Consider the following 22255-nt stretch of genomic DNA (forward strand, 5'->3'; position numbering starts at 1 on the left):
AATAATCGCCACCTCATAAGTTCTATAAAGCACGTCCTATAATTTTTCAAAAGTGTTAAAGTTTCCGCAAACTGCCAGAATCAAGGTACAACTTAGCTCAGAATTAATCTAAATATGGGTGAACTGTAGAGTGATCACGGGGCTTCTAGCCGTCCAAATACAAACGCTTTATCGCACTATCAGCTCCCTGGTGCATTGCCTGAAAACTGATCTGCTAGAATTCTGACTCCCGAATGCCTGCAGACCCCCAAATGATCTTTCTTTCCTATTGCGACTCTGCCTGAGTGACTGTCTGCTTACGCCAGTGACATCCTGTATTCCCCCAACACAAATGTACAACTTACTTAAAATTACAGAAGATGGACCACCATTTGAATAATAATAATAATGTTACAAATTTGACATATGACTTAAATAAAATCTCTTTCTCTTCCAGCTAAATATGTCATATACACAAAATTTTAGACATAAACAATTAGTACATGAATCTCGTGAATACATGATTATGACAAATAACAAATTTTATTTAAAACATATGAAATAATAAACTTGGCCTGCTCAGTTGATGCATCTTTCCACGCTCAGTCTATTGATGCTATCAAATCTCAAGAACAATTTACCAATTGCAAGTCCTGTGCCTTTTTAATGCTGACCAAATTAAGTTTTACTTATATAAATGAGAAAATAATTAACAGTCTAGACAAATGTAATATGGTTACATACAGAGAGATATGAGACATGCCATACTGTGTCATTTGTTGTGTAACTATGGAGAATATGATGTTCTGACTCATTAAGATAATAAAGGATGTAAAATAGAGAATAATGCAATAAATAAAGTATGTACAAATATGTAGGTTTCTGTGATGATAGCTGTAGTGCCAGGCTATTATTCAACACCTTGTTTTGTTATGTAATATGAACCATTCAGGAGTTAATGATTTTCAATGATTTTTACAAGAGCACTCATTTACCATGTTCACCTAACTTCTCTACTTGTTGTGACATTATAAACCTATACACAAACTTATGGTCTCAGAAACAGTCGGAGTCATCAGATTCAAAACCCGTGAAACATAAAAAAAAAACTATCTTTGCCTGCAAGTGTCGAATTCATGGATCTTTTTGAAGTAGTACTAAACTACAGCTATTTGACTTTTAACAATTAAATTTACATGCAACGTAGAGGTCTCACAGCGGGCTCCAGTGTGTCAGGTACAAATATACATCAGACACCCTGATCAAAAAACTCTTTCAATGGCATCAAGTTCTACAGATAGAGGTGTGCTGATAATACATTGCTCCTAGTAGATGCTGACACAAATAATATTAACAACATACTCGATACACTCAATAAACAGGACAGAAATATAAAATTCACTGTTGGATATGAAAAACAATAGTAACATCAATTCCTAGAACTAGTCATCAGCAAAGAAAATATTTTGCATATCTTTGAAGTCAACAGGAAAACATCAAGAGACACCACATACACGCAATCATGCTGCATACAGAGCACTGATTATCAGAGCCATAAATGTTCCAAAGTATAAATGTGTGAAACTTTATTAACTCAGCACTATCAAGCAAAAAACTGAAGCAAATGTTTTTGATGACACAAATATGGGAAACTTAACACAGAAAATGAAGAGTAAATCTACTGGTTGCATACTGCTCACAGACAAACTATCCTACAAAATCGTAAACATTGTCAGACTGCATAACATTAACATTGCCTTCATAATACCTAACAATCTGCAACATACATTGAGACACAACATAAACATCAGAAAGATGAACACGCACAGTCAGGCACTTATAAAATAGTAGGTAGTACATGCAAAGCTCTTTATGTAGGACAAAATGGGAGAGATTTCCAGAAGAGATACAATTAATATATAAACGCCTACCACACAAACAATTATGATAAATCGTCATGTACATACAGAACACTGGCCACCCATTCTATGATATTGTGTCTGATCTTCGTATATTATATAAAATAGACAAGGCATACCACGTGGACTTTTGTGAAGAATTTGAAATTTTCATGCACGGCACAGTGCACTGATGTAACAAAAGTCATGGGATAGTGATATGTACATATAATACTACAGCGATATTACCCTACAAGATCTGTCTTAGGAAAATTAGCGACGTCTGGAACTGGTCATTAATGCCTGCGTCCGATATATCTGTGACGTTCGACTTTTTGATCACATTTCACCAGCATATGCACAACTGTCCTGGCTGCTTGCAGACAAACGCAGAGATTTCTATACACTCTGTCTCATCTACTGCCTTATAAATGTACACTGTCCCTCATATCTCTCCTGGTCCTTAACGCTGATGTTTGACCACCATGACCGGAACATATCTTCCCATCATAATAAAATCCTCTCTGTTCCACTACATCGCTCAGTCACCTTCTCGAAGTCCTTTACAGTAGCAGGAACCCGATTCTGGAATAACCTCCCTCGTTGTATTAGAGAACTTAAAAGCATGTCCGGCTTCATGATACAGTTAATGATGTATCTACTTAAGCAACAGTAATGCCCTCCTCTGTACATGAATGCACTTCACCTCATTACTTCCTTCTTTCCTTCTACATCTTCCTCAGCTCCCAGTTTTTTCTTAACTGATGCGACCTCCTTAAATCTCCCTTCTCCAAAACTTGCTGTACCAGTAAACATCTACTTTATACACCAATATATTAATGAACATCTGCACAAATCTTCATCACTATTGCCAATTTTCCTCATGTTTACCATTACTATTTCATTTTTCTTTTACTGTTATTATTATTGCTGTATCACAATTTAATGTACAGCAGCCGTTGTAAAATACTGCCAGTATTTACTTTATTAGGTCTTAGTCATTATTATTTATTCATATTGTCACTAGATTAATCTATTTTTTTTATTCAAACTATTGTCATGATGTAACTATGATATGTAAAAAGCTGCATGTGTGGAACACTGGTCCGATGTAAGAGAGGGCCTGATATCCCTAATCTGATCAAGCTAAATAAATAAATAACATACAACTGTAGTATTGTGTGCACAAGTTATAAAAGGGCAGTGCATTGGTGGAGCTCTCATTTGTACTCAGGTGGTTCTTGTGAAAAGGTTTCTAATGGGATAATGGCAGCTTGAGAATTAACAGACCTTGAACGCCAAATGGTAGTTGGAGCTACATGCATAGGACATTCCATTTCGGAAATCGTTAGGGGATTCAATATTCCGAGATCCACAGTGTGAAGAGTGTGCCAAGAATACCAGATTCCAAGCATTACCTCTCATCACAAGACTACTTTCACATAACGACCGAGGGGAACGGCATTTGCGAAGAGTGGTCAGTGCTAACACACACTGCATGAAACAATCTCAGAGGTCAATGTGGTTTGTATAACGTATTTGTTAGGGCAGTGCTGCAAAATTGGGCGTTTTTCGGCTATGTCAGCAGATCGACACAAGTGCCTTTGGTAACAGGACATCATCACCTGCAGCGCCTTGAGATGTATTTTCAAACCGCCACTGGATTCTCGTGATCCACAGCCTCTCCCAGACTTGTGACCATATCGATCAGACACAAGATGGTGGTAAGTTCCCATGGGACCAAACTGCTGAGGTCATCGGTCCCTAGGCTTATACACTACTGAATCTAACTTAAACTAACTTATGCTAAGGACAACACATACACCCATGCCTGAGGTAGGACTTGAACCTCCGATGGGGGGAGCCGCGTGAACCATGGCAAGGCGTCTCAGAACGTGTGGCTACCCCATGTGTCTTACACAAGATGAGTGGAAAACTGTGCCTTGGTCAGATGAGTTCCGATTTTAATTGGTAAGAGTTAGGATTTGAGTGTGGTGCAGACCCCACGAAGCCATAGGCCCATGTTGTCAAGGAGGCACTGTGCAAGCTGGTGGTGACTCCATAATGGTGTGGGCTGTGTTTACATGGAATGGACTCTGGTCCAACTGAACTGATCATTGACTGAAAATGGTAATGGTTGGAGACCGTTTACAGCCACTTATGGACTTTATATTTCAAGTAATGATGAAATTTTTATGGATGACAATGCCCCATTCTCCAAGTCTGAACAGTCTAGACAATCCGAGCAAATGATTTGACCATCCAGATCATTCTATATGAATCGCATCAAACATTTGTGGGACATCATCGAGAGGTCAGTTCACGTACAAAATCCTGCACCAGCAACACTTTCGCAATTATGGATGGCTGTAGAGCAATATGGCTCAGTAATTCTGGAGGGGACTTCTAACGGTGATTCCATGCCACATCGAGTTTCTGCATTGCACCAAGCAAAACAAGGTTCAACGCGACATTAGGAAGTATCTCGTGACTTTTCACACCACGTTGTATATGGCAACATGTTACTAAATGGTAAGCTAGAAAGAAACTATATTAATCTCTTCGAAAACTTCTCCAATGTAAAATGCTTATTTTATTGAAAAATATTATCTTTAACAGTAAAACATTGTCTTCCAAGCATGTGTGTTATATGAGCCATGACATGAATACATCTAGATAAAAGTGAGTTTCATCTTCACTGTTTGCTACATTCTTAGCATCTGAAACTAATTAACTTAGTAGTGAAGAGTCTTTGTAACGATGTAAACATCTGAATGTGAAAGTGTTAAGCTGTGATGGGTCTGTTTCTGTGTTCTGTTTAGCATAAAATTAAATTTGTTACAAAAATGTACGTAAATGCACTAATGAAGTAATCTAAGTCAGCAAATCACTTCGGGTAGGCACTTAAATGTATGCATCTTTCGGTAAAGGACTATATTTCGATACTTAATCTCACTGGAGCACACAAAGCAAATGAACATGACTACACTTCCAGTTAATATAATGTAAATGTACTGTATCTGTAATGCACCCGGCAGTGGCTTCATGCTGCCACAACGCATCAGGCTAATTAAATAATAGAAAAAAGTATCTAAACCAGTACAAATTATTTTCATAATTTATAATATTTGTGCCTTAATAGACACACCTTAGTGCCCAGGACGTATTTACATGATTTGATTTGTGCTACGATGAAACATCGAATTGCAGTTGAATTATAAAGCATTTCAAGATAGCCATATTCTATCCTGTTGCAAATGTCGCCACCTTACAACTCACTCACGCACTGGATGAAGCAAGCTGCCGACCAGCCGTTCCCGCAGCTCCTGTTTCCTGGGGGAAAACCGTCGATTAGCTGCCACTGGGCTCTCCTTTGCCGGCGATCGCATAACTTGCCGTCGTGAATGCCTTTAGCATCACCCTTCGCCTCGGCGCCTTCGGCCGAACCAACACTTAAAACTCTGTGACTTAAAACTTCCACTTCGCTGATATCTTGCCAGCACATGTATTTCATTACAACCTTATTAAATAGAACGTCGAACCACAAGTAACAAAGATTCATGGGATATTTAATAGTGTATCGTCAGGATAGTGTAAGTCTGTACCCCACTGTATTATGTCTGCCTATAAAGACACATATTTGCTCGGTTAGAGAAGAAATGTGAGTCATTAAAATTGCTTTCGAACTTTTCTTTCCAGTTTTTTTCGCATTTATGTGCAACTCCTCAAGTCTACTGTACTTGTGTAACAGCATTTTCATCATTTATAAACTCACATACACACACACACACACACACACACACACACACACATACGCATACCAAGTATATTTAGAGGAGGTAAAAAGAAACATTATGCTTGACAGTAATGTTGCGGGTGCACCGTTCTTGGCTAGTGGAGCCTGAAGGATTTGACGCCAATGATGTTCACAGAGGGTGTTCAAATTGTCGTTTGAAGAATATTTTTTCAGATCTATCGCTGAAAACTTGTTCGTTCACATTAATGCGCAGCTGGTATCTTCTTGTTAATGCTTGTCTAATATGCTGAAAACAATCAAGAGTTTTCAGAACAAAGTCTGCTGCTTCAGATGCGCAACAGAATTAATTTACCGTTATTTAAATAAAACCCAAAAATGCACTTATTAAATTCCAGACATTCCAGCAACCCTGTGTTGTAGTCTAACTAATCTTGCGCGCAGCGCATTGAGTACAGGAACAGAAAGCTGAAAGAAAACAGCAGTGGACTAACCTGACCTTGACCACGTTGTTACGAAAATTTTCACCTCTTGTAGTCCAAATCATCTTGTACTAAGCTGCTACACATAATAGATTATTATTCAGACAAAAGGTCTGTCTTAATAAAGAGAATGGCAGCTGCGGACATTGGTATCACGTGATGAACAAGTGCAAAACAGATCTTCTATATAGGCTAATAAAACAGAAGACGAGGAAAATATGAGTGCATTGCTTGCACACAACAAAATTTTGACTCCAAATACTTTAAATTAAAGGCCGCGTGTTCATCACATCTTGCACATTGTCCACCTCAGCACAAAGCGTTCAGGAACAAGGGACAATCTCCAACGAAAACTCTTGAATTGCAGTTTCACCTAAATTGTGTATTAAAGAAATTGAATTAACAACAGAAATTACAAGCTACGTAATTTATAGACAATAGCATAACACCCGACACTTCAGACTCTGTCGTACTCTACACGTACTCACCAGCAGGCCTCGATTTCCCACAGTTAAAAAAATTAAAGCACCACGAAGGTGACTCAACTAACGGTCTCCCAAATGAGAGTGCCATCGTATCTCCTAAAAGCGACAGGGATTCTAGACTCACTAATCACTACCTAATCAGACAAATAGTTTGCGGCTCATTAGCCTCCACGTGGCATGTAAAATCGCTGATTTACCAAGAATTTCCTCTCTAGGAAGTTACGAGTACACCACACGTTTCGACGTAACAAATTCCCATGTCGTTACGAAATTGCAGCGGAGAGTGACTCCAATAACAGTAAACCGGAAAAAAATTCTAACCAATTTTTGGCAAATTAATGTACGAAACACTATATGCAAGGAAACGAATAAAATACTTTAAGACAAACCATTTATGAAATAAAACAAGCAAGGTAATATGAAACCTAATTGTGTGTGAGGTCCACGTGCGCTTTAAAGAAGCCTCCCTTGAAACTTTTTATCTCCAAGTTTCATGAATGAAATTATGGAACTGTTTCGAGTAATTAAACTGAGACGAGATAGGTTATGGTAAAAGTAACAGTATTAATTCTCGTTCTCTCGCGCAAGCAACGTCACTGGAGTACTCGTCTTTTGGATTTTCAGCTCTTGTATTTTTTCCGTGTTTGCAATTAAAATTTTTGGGTATATGTTCCACCTTTTATGCAAAAAGACTATTTTTCCTTGTTACCCAGACATGTTACGGTACCTCTGTGCCATCATCAGTGGATTTCGTTTACTGAAAACTGTAAAAAGTTAACATATTTTAAGTTGCAACTCATCTAACAAAATGAGTTTTAAAGATTGTTTTTGTTCGTTTGTGTCCTTACAGTGATTTCTCGTTATACGGTTTTACAGGACCATCTGTATGGTGTCTCGGCGAACCAAACAATGTAAATGTGAGTTTTAAAAGCGAGTTAATACATACCTTGATTTTTTAAAAAACGTGATTTTCTTGTGGCAAAATGTTTCGTATACATGTTTGTTACTACTCACCTTTCTTTGACTGATCCTTCTCCTTTTGCTTTCTGCACACACATGTTGAGTAATTTCGGTTATACAAACGCCTTTTCACATCGCAAAACCTGGTGTGCACTATGATGTTTCCTAATCCCGTCGGCGTTCGTTTGTTCTCGAGAGACATTGGCGCCGAATTGTGTGCGTGTGTGTGTGTGTGTGTGTGTGTGTGTGTGTGTGTGTGTGTGTGTGTGTGTGTGTGTGTGTGTTAGGCTCTTTTAGCTGTTTGTTTTGCCCATTCTATAAAGTTCCTTCGATGTGTTAAATAATGTGCCTTTATGTAAAATTATTTGCCTTCTGCTTTTGCCTTCTGTATATTCAAGTTCTCTTCTGTTGTTAGTTTGTGGTACAAGCTGTGGTTAGATTTCAGTATTTTTAAATCTCTTGCTATTGTAAGTAGTAGGGCAAAGTTTGTACCAGTGCATTTTGTTAGTGTGGGTTGACTACATCAGGGGCAGGTATGCCCTCAGGGGCAAACCTATTGTTCCCCGTTGATTGACAGATACGTAATCAATTGTTCTCCCTTGATTGACAGGTAGTTAATCTGTTATTCTCCTTTGATTTACAGGTCCTTAACCTATAGTTCTACTAAAAGGATCCTTCCTTTTGATTGACAGGTACTTAACCTATTTTCGCCCCTCCCCCATTCAACCCCCCACACCTCGGTAAACCATCCAACCTGTCCCTTCCTCCTTGCTGCTACACTCAGATCTGAGTTATTTGGATAGCTCCCTTTTCCTCTTATCAGTTTGATTGACTAGTTAACAAAATTGATCAATTAATTAACCTGTCCCCTCTAGTAACTCGGCCCCCCCTCACCCACCACCCCATCCCCCCTCCTTCGCCAATTCCCCTGCCAGGAAATTGGGGGCCTCTGTGTTGGAGAGTAAGGATCATATGAAGGGAAATTCAGGTGTATACTGTTTATTTACATAAGAAAACAATTTGCAGGGGTTGGATTTCTCTTCGTCATCATTCTATGCTGTTTAGAAAGATGCAGTTCTTGTAAGAAGTAATTAAATCGATCGCCCTTTTTTTTATTCCGACCTCACAAGGAATACAATAATGCAACTCACATCACACGTAATCACACAGTTAAAAATCGATCATGAAACACGCATCACCTGCCACCCCGTGTCCGCTGGACCGCACATGCTGCCAGGAGTCGAGATACACCAGCAGCCCCGCGAAGTGAAGACGCGGCCGTCAGCTGCCGAACCGCGCGCAGGTGTCAGTTCAGGTCCCAAAAGGATGAGGCGGTGGCATTCCTTTCATACATGACACATGAGAAAAACCTTCCCAGAATTCGTCAAGTGCTGCAGAATTAGTAAACCGTGCTTTTGTAGGAGTTTTCGCGATGTCTTAGCTTGTCTGCGTGGAAATTCTTGTCCCAACAGGACCTATTTACGAAAATAGCCTGAATAACACCGAATGCATTCTTCCTGGAAAAACAGAGAACCATCTGCCTCTAAACTTACTTGCATCTGCTTTAAAGGAGGACATAGATTGGATGGGGATGTCAGTTGAGATGGAGTTGTATCGAGGTACAATTTAATGGTAGACTGATGATGCTTTCTAGAAGAGAGATAGAGAGAGAGAGAGAGAGAGAGAGAGAAAGAGAAGGAGGGAGAAGTTGCTGCAGGTCAATTTTTCCGCTGTTCCGTCAGGATGCAATGGTCGTGTGACATTGACTGCGTACGACTCGTGTAAAACCGCGTGTTCTTTGTGGGTCTTAGAGTAGTGTCGACTTGCGATCGTTAACACTAAACTTCTCGGTCATTACAGGACTTCCATCTCATGTGTGACACATTCCTCTAAACGAACAAAGATTTGTACAATGTACTCCATTGCCCTATCGCATCATGGGCATAAAATCAAGACTTCAGTTTCATAACTAAGATGATTCTAAGATTGCAACAGTTGTTTGTGAGGCACTGCAATCCCCATGTACACATCTGCCTGACAGATGTCCTGTTTACAGACTTAGTGGCGGCATGACGTGTAATTTCAAAAGTCAAACGCCGCTGCTATGCGTTTGTCTGTTTCCTTCTAAGAGGTTTTCTCAATTACTAACGATCATTTTATGTAGGACTGATGTGAGCATAGTATAATTTCTGAACCATGATCGGATGTGAGCAGTGGATGCTAAACATCTCTGGAAAGCTATATTATGCATGCATGACACAGAATCGATATTTTAAGGATGTAGTGATTTCAGTTTTCGATTTTTTACCATAGTTTATAGTAAGAAACCGGCAAGAAGCATGTATGTCACGCGCTGGAAGTATTTCTTACATTGCAATATTAACAGCGTTACATTCCATATGACCAATAGGTCTGAAACTGAAGCGATCTAATATTATAACCTGTTTTAAGTGCAGAAACTTGTAGCCTTAGGAGTGTGTTTGTTTATGTTCTCTCTTACCAATACCTTCCAGGTATTGATCCCGGACTATAGAACAATACTTTAGAATTGATAGCGTGGTTGATTTCCATCAAAATGCTCCGAACTCCATCTGCCTGGAGCACCAACATGCACAAAAACCAGCTGTTTCTTGTTTTTCTTAACCGTCTGCTGTTACATCACAAGACTATCAAATCCGTACTATACGCTGATAAGGGGTGCTATCCTCATTGACATGGGCACATCTGGAGAAATCTTGTGTACTTGGATGTGCGAGGACTCAGCTAGCTCCATTCATTCACGAGACGTGGAATGTAGCGGTCTACTTCTCGTCAGTTGCAGATTAAATAGGTAACAGTGCTGCAGGGTGTGTTGGTCAAAGACAGTGCGAGGGGGTCTTTGAGTCTCCAATTTTATCCTAAGACTGTGAGAATGCTCTGTGACTCCCATCCACATAGGGATGGATTGTAAATTATGCACTATGCTCGAGGCGCTAGAAATATGTAGAGTGCTGTCTGGTATACTTTGGTGACGTATGTGTTCGAGAATTAACAATGAATGGATGTACTGCACTGTCATCTATTTACATTCGCAATGATACTCGCAAAGTAGAGAAGGGGCAGTCTAGCTATGATACTGAAATTGGGAAACATGCCGTCGCATCATAGGTCGGTGTTGAAATTGCTGTAAAATTGCTAAAACTGTTCGCACTATCAACTGTGATGCTTATTATTACAGTGCATCGACGGTGCCTATTCCGTCACATCTGTTCATTTGTAGGCTGTTGGTTACCACATAATGATTGACTGACATCACTTGTTTGAGATGGAGAAAGAGTTTTGGTGGAGGGGCAACACCTTCTGAGGATGGCTATCACCGAAACAGCGATGGTGTACATGAGGAATCAGTCGAAATGAAGCATAGAACCATCAGCTATTCCGTCACTGTCACAGATGAGTTTAAGTGTAGAGGTCGTTATTCAATTTTGGATAGCAGTTTGGAAACTCTCCACAACGCCGCCAAACGCTTCCAGTTTCCTTATGTTGTAACTGTCTTTTAGTTAAAATCATCCATTGTGTGTGGTGTGTTATGGTAGCAGCGGTAACAACATGACTTAAACCATGCGACGTCTGGATTTCTGCAAGAGGCAGTGGATCAGAACGTGTTAATGCCAGTTTAGAACCTGGCACAGACCTCGAAGTCGTGGCGGAAAGAAACAATGTATGGCTGTGTACAAAGCGTGTTACAGCAGAAAAAAAACTGTTTCAAACAACGACACAGGGTCACTGGGAGGGTCTCTTCGAATTACAGTATAGTTTGTGGGATATGATCATCCTCCTACAGTACAGGCGATGCAATTTTACACTGGTCCATGAAACGGATCAGTAGCTGTATGTTTAATAGGATCGTCATATGCGCTCAATGCCGGCATGTAGACGGTATTTATTTTCGATGTATGGGAGGAGAGAGATGCAGTAAACATCTTATATAGTTCTCTCTCGGATGAAGTTAGTGGAGTTTTTATACTTCGTAATTTTTCTATGTTGGATGGTACAGAATAACGAAGATAGCATGTTGACCTGATAGACGTGAATAGGCCCTGAGGGATGTGGATCTGCTTCGGATAGCAGTACTGGTATTTAGTTTGGGGGTGCACCACATTGCAGTAGCAAAATCCTCATCCTTCCCCCCAATTCCTGTAATGTCTTTTATACCACTTCGTGTTGCAGGATCAGGCTTCATTTGGCGCTGAACTTACACATCGTACACTATTGGCAGAGCTATGAGAACATGTTCCCATTTCCGCCGAATGGTCAAAACAGGTCTAATCCCGCTAACTCAGGTCACTCTGTTTCTACACGGGTTGTAGAAGGTGGTGGGTATAGCTCTCTCTGATTTCTGCTCAGTTCCGACTTAAGTTGGAACGATCACATGGAAAAAGCTGCAGAAATGGCAGCAGTTTTAGAAGGCACAGGGACTATCTAAAATTGTACTGTAGCTGATTGGTTCGAAAAATGTGAATCGTTTCGAGATAGGAGAGTGCCAGAAATAAGATTCACTAATGACAGTAATCATTAAAGGACTTCTCCATAGTATCCAACGCAGGCATGTAGTTGAATGGAAAGACTTGATTCCTAATCCCAGACAGCATTTCTATAGCAGAGTGTAACACTAGAGATCTGAAAAGCCTGCGAACATTTCTTACTACCTGAATCAGCACACCAACTACAGTTTGTGATCCTTCTCAATCAAACTTCGCCTATAACCCATTGGATATATCGCAGACCCTCTGACATGGCATTGAGACAGAATACGTCACAAATACTGGAGGAATATCTAAAGGCGGAATGAGGGAGCTGCAAATACTGGTTTTATATCACATTCCTTAGCTGAATCACTTTCAAAATTCCGTAATTTTATCAGGAGGTTGCATCATGGGCTAAACGTAACCGCACTGTTGGTCTGATAATATACACTCTAACGATCACTCTCTATATTCAGTGTCGCGATATTTGTCTGGAAAAGTCAATTCATTCGGAGGTAATAGCATAAGTCGATATATGAAGGGGGTATAGCATTTAACATGAATACTTGTGTGCTCCTGTAGAACTAAGACCAATTGTGATAGTATTATGGTCGTATTTTTTTTTAACATATAGCGGTTTGTAAGACGATTACACCTCTGTGGTCGTACTCACAGGAACAACTTACGAGACATGTCCACCCATCACTGATTTTCTCTCAGTATTATTTCTTATCGCCAGCAGTCAGTTATTGGCAGAGTATTTTACTCAGTAGCAGGTGGTCCATGATATGTTCGCCTTGAGCATCAGGCTTATAAAGTATATGTGCGTGTTCGGACATGTGCAAAGGAAATGTCTATGTCCAGTCGTAAGGAAGGTATGGATTTGACATGGAATAGTGGGATAGCAAAGGGGAAAGTATGTCAAATAATAACAACGTCACAGATATTTCTATTTCCAGAGCCATAGCCGTGAGCGGGGTGTATTTTCGATACTTCGCTCATTGTCGAATATCGTCCAATTGAGACCGTGATCGTAACATTTAATTTTAAGTATAGCAAATATGTTTGTGACTGGTTTCCTAGGATAATTCTGTCTAGGGGTGCGTGGCGCGCCGGCCGAGGCCTGTGGCGGGAATGATCACATTTCTGGCTAACGGTATCAGCTGTCCGAATGGAGAGGCATGTTGGGATGCAGGAAAGTAGCTGACTTAGCCGTGTCGTCCTCTAAACGGCCGAATAGCGAACTAACTCTTAGTATGTGTTGGATAGCTTTCGTGATCACGTGGAAAATTGAGAAGATTCAATATGGAGGTGTGTTTGCGCTGGACCATTATTCCCTCCCATATAAATTGTCCAGTTGACTGATTCTGCACATTTCCCGCCTTCATTTAGTTGAGGAAACATCTATTGTGCTGTGTGCATGTAGGAGGTGAAAGACGGCGGAAGACACGCATAGGCATCAGAAACACCTTAGTTGACTTTGTAAATAATAGGTATGATTTCGAATCTGTTACATCACCGACATCGGTATTCTCGAGTGGAAATACTAGATCTAAATAGGTCTGCATCAATAAGTCACCGTTTCTCACACATATAACAAACGAAGTCTTTGCATGACACTCTAATAGGCATCTTTTTTTTGTAAAAAACTCAATTTTGCCAGCTGAAACAACAGATTCGTCTTGCAGGGATCCTCCTCCTGTTTCAAAGTGTTAGACAAGTGCGGTGCTTAGCAGCAGGAACTTACAAATGTGCTTAGACTTCAACAGCTTTGCGGTTTCTCCGCCCATCTGCTCGGATCTGTGTGGTGGTCGCTATGAATGGAACGTACTGACACAAACCCTGACTTGGCGATCTGAATATATATGACACCCAGCTGGTGCGAGTGCGAACGTATCACAATTTTTTTATATATCTATAACTGATAGTCAGAAGTGTTATGCTCCTGCTTTAACGTAAAGGTACTGTGGCTTATGTTCCGACATGTCACCAGACGTTTGTGAGAACTAGTAAAACTATACTATCATGTAAAAAGAAAATACTTATGTCTAGTCGTAAGGGAGGGATAGATTTGACGTGGTGACGTAAGGGATGACAGATTCATTTCGTAAACAGCTCCTCAATATAGCAATGCAGGGGCTCAACTAAACCTGCTATATTGTACAAACAGGACGGGCAGTACAGCTGCAACGAAGCGTTTCCTCAACGGCAGTCCTAAGCGTATCGTCGCGTTTTCCTTGTTGCAATATCGACGGTGACGTTGATTACTGTACACCAACCCGTATCGGTGATGTCTTTCCAACCTTTTTTCCCGCAGGAGCGTTGTTGATTATCACATAGTGCCAGACCCATGTGCTTTGTAACACTTACATGAGAGAGTCTTGGCAGAATGCAGTGCTGACTGGGAAACTTAAATGTGAGATACTTTCCTAGGACTGAAGAGAATCGAGACATGTAGCTGCTGTGAGTGTGGGTATACCATAATTTTTTCGGGCGCTGCACACATATAAACGATAACTGCACTGTTTGTCTGAAATGCATATACTGTATGTTCCAGTGTTAAGTTACTGTGGCTTATGTTCTGGCATGTCCAGAGAAAATGACTGTGTGTCCTATCGTGAGGGAGGTATAGATTGAGCATATTGATAGGCGTAAGGGGAAAGAAATATGTTTTTTTAATGTAGAAAATTATGTGCGCTATCGATATTGAGATTTGTTCCGGAACCAAGGCCGTCAAGAGGAGACATTTCCAATACATCGCTCAGTGTCAGACTGCAGCATCAATCCTATTTAATCGTAGGTGCACTGATAAATATATTCCTGGTTCCCAATATTCTTGTGAGTCTGGAGATAGTCGTAGAAAGCATAGCAGCAAGCAAGCAGGTCAGGGCTGGAAACAGCATCTCAGTGGACGCCTTTGTTCCAAGCTGGGTCTTACACCAGTTCAGAGAGCCCAAGAAAGCTTCCGACTTATGACGACTTGGCTCATGGCTCCCCCTGGACAGATAAATAGTGAACTAATACCCATTTTGCTTGAGTTGCCTTCTGGACCGCGTGTGTCGCGTGTATACTCTGCGGAAATTTGAGAAGATTCAATATAACGAGCATTTACATATTGATAGAGTTCGAATTCTTACTACTGAAGTCCTCCTGGAGTGAGGGGTCGGCTAGCCGCTCTCTGGCTAACACACGCTCCTGCAGCTGCAGTCATGGGCCACATTTATGGCGGCAAATTCCTCGGTCAGCTCTGCACTGCGGCACGGTGACTACATGGGATGTATTTGATGATCTGTTGACAGTTTTTGTGGGGTTTGACTGTCAATGCAATATGGGGATCTGTACAAAATAGTTTTCCCACCGAAAGTCTCTTCTGCAGAAAACAATGGCGGAAGGTGCTCCCACACCAGCAGTAGCAGCAGCAGTTTGACAGGTGTCCCACTAGGATCATGAGGAAGAATGCATTCGGTGTTACTTGGGGCTACTTTCGTAACAGGTCCTGTTAGGACAAGAATTTCCATGCAGACAAGCTCAGACATCACGAAAGCTCTCATAAAAGTGACTGTTAACTATTTCTACGACACTTTACGATTTCTGACAAGGGACTGATATGGATTGGACGGGCTGTCCCGTTAGGATCGCTAGGAACAATGCACCCTGTGCTATTCTGGGAAGCACTGGAACAGATTTCTGTAGTGACCTGTGACGTCAGTGTCCACAGGTACAGAGGTATCGCACCAGCAACAGTGCCTAGGTGAACGGTATTTAGACAGGTGTTTCTCAGATGTCATGTATCAAAGTGATGCCGCTGCCTCATCCTTGCAGGACCCAAACTGACACCTGCGCGTTTCGGCAGCTGATGGCCGCGTAATCACTTCGGGGGTGTCACTGGTCCGGTCCACTGGTCCGGTGCATCCTGACTCCTGGGAGCAGGTGCGGTAGTGTCCTGTGCGGTCCAGTGGACAGGGGACGGCGGGTACTGCGTGCTTCACAGTCGAAAGATTTTTGTGTGCTTACGTGTGATGTGTTTCAAGACGGTATTCCTTGCGCAATCGGAATAAAAAATGAAATGCGATCGATGTAATTACTTCTCACAAGGCCTGCAGCTTTCCAAACAGCAGAGATGATCCAAACCCCATAAACTGATTTTTTTTATTATGAAAAAACAATATACCCTTTAATTTCCCTTCATGAGAGCCTTCCTTTCCACTGCAGAGCCACGAATTTCCTGGTAGAGGAGGGGACGGGCAGAGGAGAAGGAACGAAGGGGCCGGGGACGGGGTAGCAGGGGTGGTGATCGATTTCGTGAAAAATTCCTTAACTAAATAAATATACTATATTCCTTAGACTGCCTTGAATCCCCTAAATTGTTTAAATGAACAAAAAAAAGCACTCCGGCGTCAGGCCACGAGTGGCCTACCAGGCTCCTCAATTGGCATCACGAGGCTGAGTGCATCCTGAAAAATGGCAACAGCGCATGGTGGCCTAGATGGTTACCCATCCAAGTGCCGACCACGCCCGACCGCGCTTAACTTCAGTGATCTCACGGGAACCGGTGTATCCACTGCCGCAAGGCTGTTGCCCTTAAATGAATAATATTGTCTGAATTGTTTAAACAATATTCCATACACTACAATCGAATTCCCTCCAAATGACCGATCAACTGAGTCTTTTTCCCGCCACTTCCTGGGAGGGAGGGTGGGAGGGGAGAAGGGTTTACCAGAGGGGGAGAGGTTAATTAATTGATCAATTTAATTAAGTTCACAATCAAATTGATAAGAGTGAGAGGGGCTATTCCAATAACTCAGTCCTGAAAGTGTACCTGTAGCGGTGAGGGGGAACGTTTCCTGAGGGGTGGGGGGGGGGGGGGGGGGTGGGGGGGAGAGTGTTCGGGAAAAATAGGTTAAGTGCCTGTCAATAAAAAGGAAGGATCCTTTTAACAGAAAAATAAGTTAAGGACCTGCCAATCAAAGGAGTACAGTAGGTTAAGTACCCGTCATTGAAAGGAGAACAATAGGTTTGCCTCTGAGTGCATACCTGGCCCTGATGTGGGCAACCTGCACTAACAAAATACACCTGTATGAACTTTGCCCTACTTCTGTTGTAGTTGGGTGGTGGTTATGGGCTATTAGTTGGTCAGCAAATATCCTATTAGTGCTCATTCTTCCCAAGGCTCTGAGGTGTTCTGAGTATCTTGTTTTAAAGTCCCTGCATGTTTGTCCTATGTATAATGATTGGCAAGTGTTGCACGGAGTTCATATATTCTTGGTGTGTTGAATTTATCTGTGGGTGTGTCCTTCATTCTGAATTTTTTTCTTTGTTTCTTCAATATGGTGCCTATTCTATGGACTTTTTTTTAGTTATGGAAGTTATTCCCTGATATCTTAACAGGTATCCTACAATCCGTCCCTTCTTATTGTCAGTGTTTTCCATAAATTCTTTCCCTCACCAATTCTGCTTAGAACTGCCCCATTCCTTATCAGTCCACCTAATTTTCAACATTCGTCCGTAGCACCACATCTCAAATGCTTCGATTCTTCTTTGTTCCGGTATCCCCACAGTCCTTTTCACAAGCATACAATTCTGTTCCCAATCGTACATTCCCAAAAATTTCTTCTTAACTTTATGGCCTATGTTTAATACTAGTAGAATTTTCCTGGCCCAAGTATGCCCTTTTTGCCATTGCTAGCCTGCTTATTATGTCCTCCTTCTCCTGTCCATCATGGATTCTCTGGCAGCCTTAGCAGTAGAAGTCATTATTTTCGTGATCTCCGATTCTGATGTCAAGTTTATCGCTCTTCTTATTTCTGCTACTTCTCACTTTTGTCTTCTTCAATTCACTCTCAGTCAATGTCGTGTACTCATTAGACGGTTTATTCCACTCAACAGATCCTGTAACACTTCTTCGCCTTCACTGAGGATAGCAATGTCATTAGTGAATCTTATTCTTTCACCTTGAACTTTAATCGCACTATCTAACCTTTTCTTTATTCCCATCATTCGTTCTTCGATGTATAGACAGAATAGTAGGGGCGAAAACAACATCCCTGTTTTACATCCTTTTTAATCTGAGCACTTCTTTCTTGGTGTTCAACTCCTATTGTTCTCTCTTGGTTCTTGTATGTACTGTATATAACCCGTCTTTCCCTGTAGCTTATCCCAATTTTCGAACATCTAGCACCATTTTACATTGACAAACGCTTTCTCCACGCCGACAAATCTTATATACGTGTCTTGATTTTTCTTCAGTCTTGCTTCCATTATCAACTGTAACCAAACTGATCGTCATCTAACAGATAGCCAATTTTCTTTTCCCTTCTTCTGTTCTTCTTATTCTTGTCAGCAACTTGGATGCATGTGTTGTTAAGCTGATTGCTTGATGATTTTCGCAGTTTTCAGACCTGCAATCTTGAAAACTGTGTGGCTGCTGTTTTTTCCAAAAGTCTGATGGTATTTCGTCCGTATCATACATTCTACACAGCATCATGTACAGATAAAAATGGTTCAAATGGCTCTAAGCACTATCGAACTTAACATCTGAGGTCATCAGTCCCCTAGACTTAGAACTACTTAAACCTAACTAACCTAAGGACATCACACACATCCATGCCCGAGGCAGGATTCGAACCTACGACCGTAGCAGCAGCGCGGTTCCGGACTGAAGCGCCTAGAACCGCTCAACCACAGCGGCCGGCTCATGTACAGTCGTTTTATTGCCACTTCCCCCAATGATTTTGGAAATCCCGATGGAACGTTATTTATCCATTCTGTCCCTTTTTTCTTACATCTTGCAAAGGTCTTTAAATTCTGATTCTGTTAGTGGATTGTCTATCTCTTCCCTGTTGACTCCTCTTTTTTCTCCTGTCACGTCATCATTCAAGGCCACCCCCTCATAGCGGTTTTCAATGTACTCTTTCCGCCTGTCCACCCTCTCCACTGCATTTGGCTCTGAGCACTATGGGACTTAACTTCTAAGGTCATCAGTCCCCTAGAACTTAGAACTACTTAAACCTAACTAACCTAAGGACATCACACACATCCATGCTCGGGGCAGGATTCGAACCTGAGACCGTAGCGGTCACGCGGTTCCAGACTGTAGCGCCTAGAACCGCTCGGCCATCCCAGCCGGCTCTCCACTGCATTTAATATAAAACTCCCATTGCATTCTTAATGTTACTGCGCTTGCTTTTAATTTCGCCGAAGTTTGTTTTGACTTTCCTATGTGTTATTTCAGTCCTTCCGACAGTCATTTCCTTTTCCATCTCTTCACATATACCCTACAGTCATTTCGCTTTATCTTCCCTGCACTTCCTTGTTTATATCATTTCTTGGGACTTGTATTTCTGTATTCCCGAATTGCCGTGAATATTTTTATACTTTGTTCTTTCATCGTCAACTAAAGCATATCTACTGTCACTCACTGTTTCTTAGGTGTTACTCTCTTTATCCTACGTTTTTCTCTACAATTTCTGTGTTTGCTCTTTTAGAGATGTCCATTCCTCTTCAGCTGAACTACTGATTAATGCATATCTATAGTCTCAGAGAATTCAAGCGTATATCTTCGTTCCTTAGTACTTCCATGTCCCACTTGTTTGCGCATTGATTCTTTTTGATTAGTACCTTAAACTTCATCGTATACAATGTGTACGTTCGTAATACACATGTGGTTCCAACGTTCGATTGTACGAAGATAGTAATTTGTGTCTCTCTCGTTCGTTCCTTCTCTAATTACCTACCTGTGTGTGTGTGTGTGTGTGAGAGAGAGAGAGAGAGAGAGAGAGAGAGAGAGAGAGAGAGAGAGAGAGAAAATGGTACAAATGGCTTTGAGCACTATGGGACTTAACTTCTGAGGTCATCAGTCCCCTAGAACTGGAACTTCTTAAACCTAACTAAGCTGAGGACATCACATACATCCATGACCGAGGCAAGATTCTAACCTGCGACCGAGCGCCTAGAACCGCTCGGCCACGCCGGCCAGCAGAGAGAGAGAGAGAGAGAGAGAGAGAGAGAGAGAGAGAGAGAGAGAGTTGGGGGGGGCGGGGGGTAGTTTCGTTAATTTACACAGGGGGGGGGGGGGGAGGTGGTAGGCGTGGAGGAGGTGAAAGAGTGGCCAATATACCAGGTACTTGCACCACAGCAGGGCCCCCATGAATGCAGCTATGCCCCTTTACGGAAGGGTCGGTATAAGCTTGTGGAACAGCATGTGGCTGGCCTTGTGCTGTAGCCGGGTAGACAGAGTGGGGACTCGCCTGCTCGCGCTTCCGTTTACACTTGACAGCCTACATGCCTCTCGATCACGTCACTGACTGGTTTGGAGCTATAGCTATTAATAGAAAATATAGACTCATAAGCTTTTAGTTGTGTGTAGACGAATCAAAGTTTTTACGTCCCTGCACTCTAAGTGTATTGCCTATGATACAGTAAATATAATTTCTTATACAGAGGGATTTCCCTGTGTGGTGTGCGTACTGTAAGAACTTCGGTACACACACCATCAGATTATTTGAATTGTCGCTCTAACGAAGTAGGCGTGTGTCAGCAATATGTCTCGTGGTCTTATCGTGGCGTGTTTATCTTCTGCCGTTAGGTCAGACGATAGAAATGCCACTTGCACGCTTAGAGTAGCAGATTGACGGTGACCAACTTTAATCAGAACTTGATTAATTTTCACACACATTTATTAAAATAATAAAAAATCATAGATTTTACGTAACTTGAGTCTGGATGCTGTTTACAACTGACAATCTGAAGTTCCTTTGATCTTGGTACGTTAATCTTATTCTCACATATCTCTGATACTTGAGAAAGTTTCTATACATTTCTCTTCACGGCTACGTACAGGAATATGATAATCTTATTAGGCGCAGACTGAAACTTGACAATAGACTAAAGCAGACTGATGCAGACTGACTAATCAGAGGTCTGTACACTCGTTATAATACCTCGAGCGTTCAGGTATCACTGCGCGAGTGTGATCCGCGAGGAGAAAAGGTTCTACGTTAGCAGCAATCTCATTGGCTGCGTTACATATTAATACGCGGATCGGCGGAAGCAGAATTTGGTCCGTCTCTAAGACAGCGCCATCTCGTAGTGTGGAGACGGACGAGCGCTGCGCCTGCGCTGTTGTGCTTAGCGGGGCGCTTTAGTGGGAAAGTTGTGTACGCGCTGACTACACGGAACTATGTACACAACACCCTGCACGGTCAGTACACTTAACTATATGGAACCCCTTTTTGTTGATACATTTTCTAATTTTGTTGCCGCAGGTCAGTAAAGAGCGTGCCTCACGTCCACGTAATACGCATTCTCCGTTATCGGCAGCCCCTTATCGCGAGTGTTAATTAGTTTGTCGTGTCACGGCTGTTCCGTAGCCTTCTGCACGGAACGCCTTGCGCCGCGTACTCCCCTTCCGTGACCTGTTTGCACACAGCGGACTGGGCGGCACGCAAATAGGCCCGGCCGACGGGTCGATGCTACGCTCGCAGCGGCGGCGGCGGCGGCGGCGGCGGCGGCGAGCTTTCGCTGCGGCAGCCCGGCGCTGCGTTCGCCATTTTTCCTGACCCCGCCAATGCGAATCGGCGTAGAGCGAGCGCGCGGCGAGGCGCGCCGCCGGTGGTGGGGGTGGGCCAAGGCCGCGCCGGCCCGCAGCCTGACCTGTTGCGGCGCGCCGCGCTCGCAAGTAGGTCGCCGGCCCAACTGGGTCGCCGCCGCCGCCCAAGCAGACACTACTTGCACTTTCCCGCCGCCACACAGGCAGAGGCGGGGCCGGCCGTGGCGCGCGCTGTCTGGTAGTACTCAGCCACACGCCAAGGTTAACGCGCCACCCCCCCCTCCCACTTCCAGTATCTTACAACCATTTTACCCACACCAACTTCCTTGTCTCAATCGACTACTTGTGAACGTCCAACACCTTGTCGCTACTCGTGCTTTCACCGCACTTGAACGACTTCCCACACAATATAAAATGTCGAATTAAAGCACCTTCAGCAGTATACATTTCCAGTTACGTCGTTTGAGCAACTGAGTCGACACGTGATCATTGAAGGAATCACTGTGTCAAAGATCTACTGACGCGAGTCACTGAATGCTGGCTCCTATTTTGACTGTACCAGATGTGGGATTCTTCCTATATGTCGATCAGGGGGCCTGAAGATAGTGTAACGTAGCGTTTCTCAAATAAAAATAACAACTGCAA

This window comes from Schistocerca serialis, chromosome 6 (assembly GCF_023864345.2).
Source record: "Schistocerca serialis cubense isolate TAMUIC-IGC-003099 chromosome 6, iqSchSeri2.2, whole genome shotgun sequence".
NCBI lineage: Eukaryota > Metazoa > Arthropoda > Insecta > Orthoptera > Acrididae > Schistocerca > Schistocerca serialis.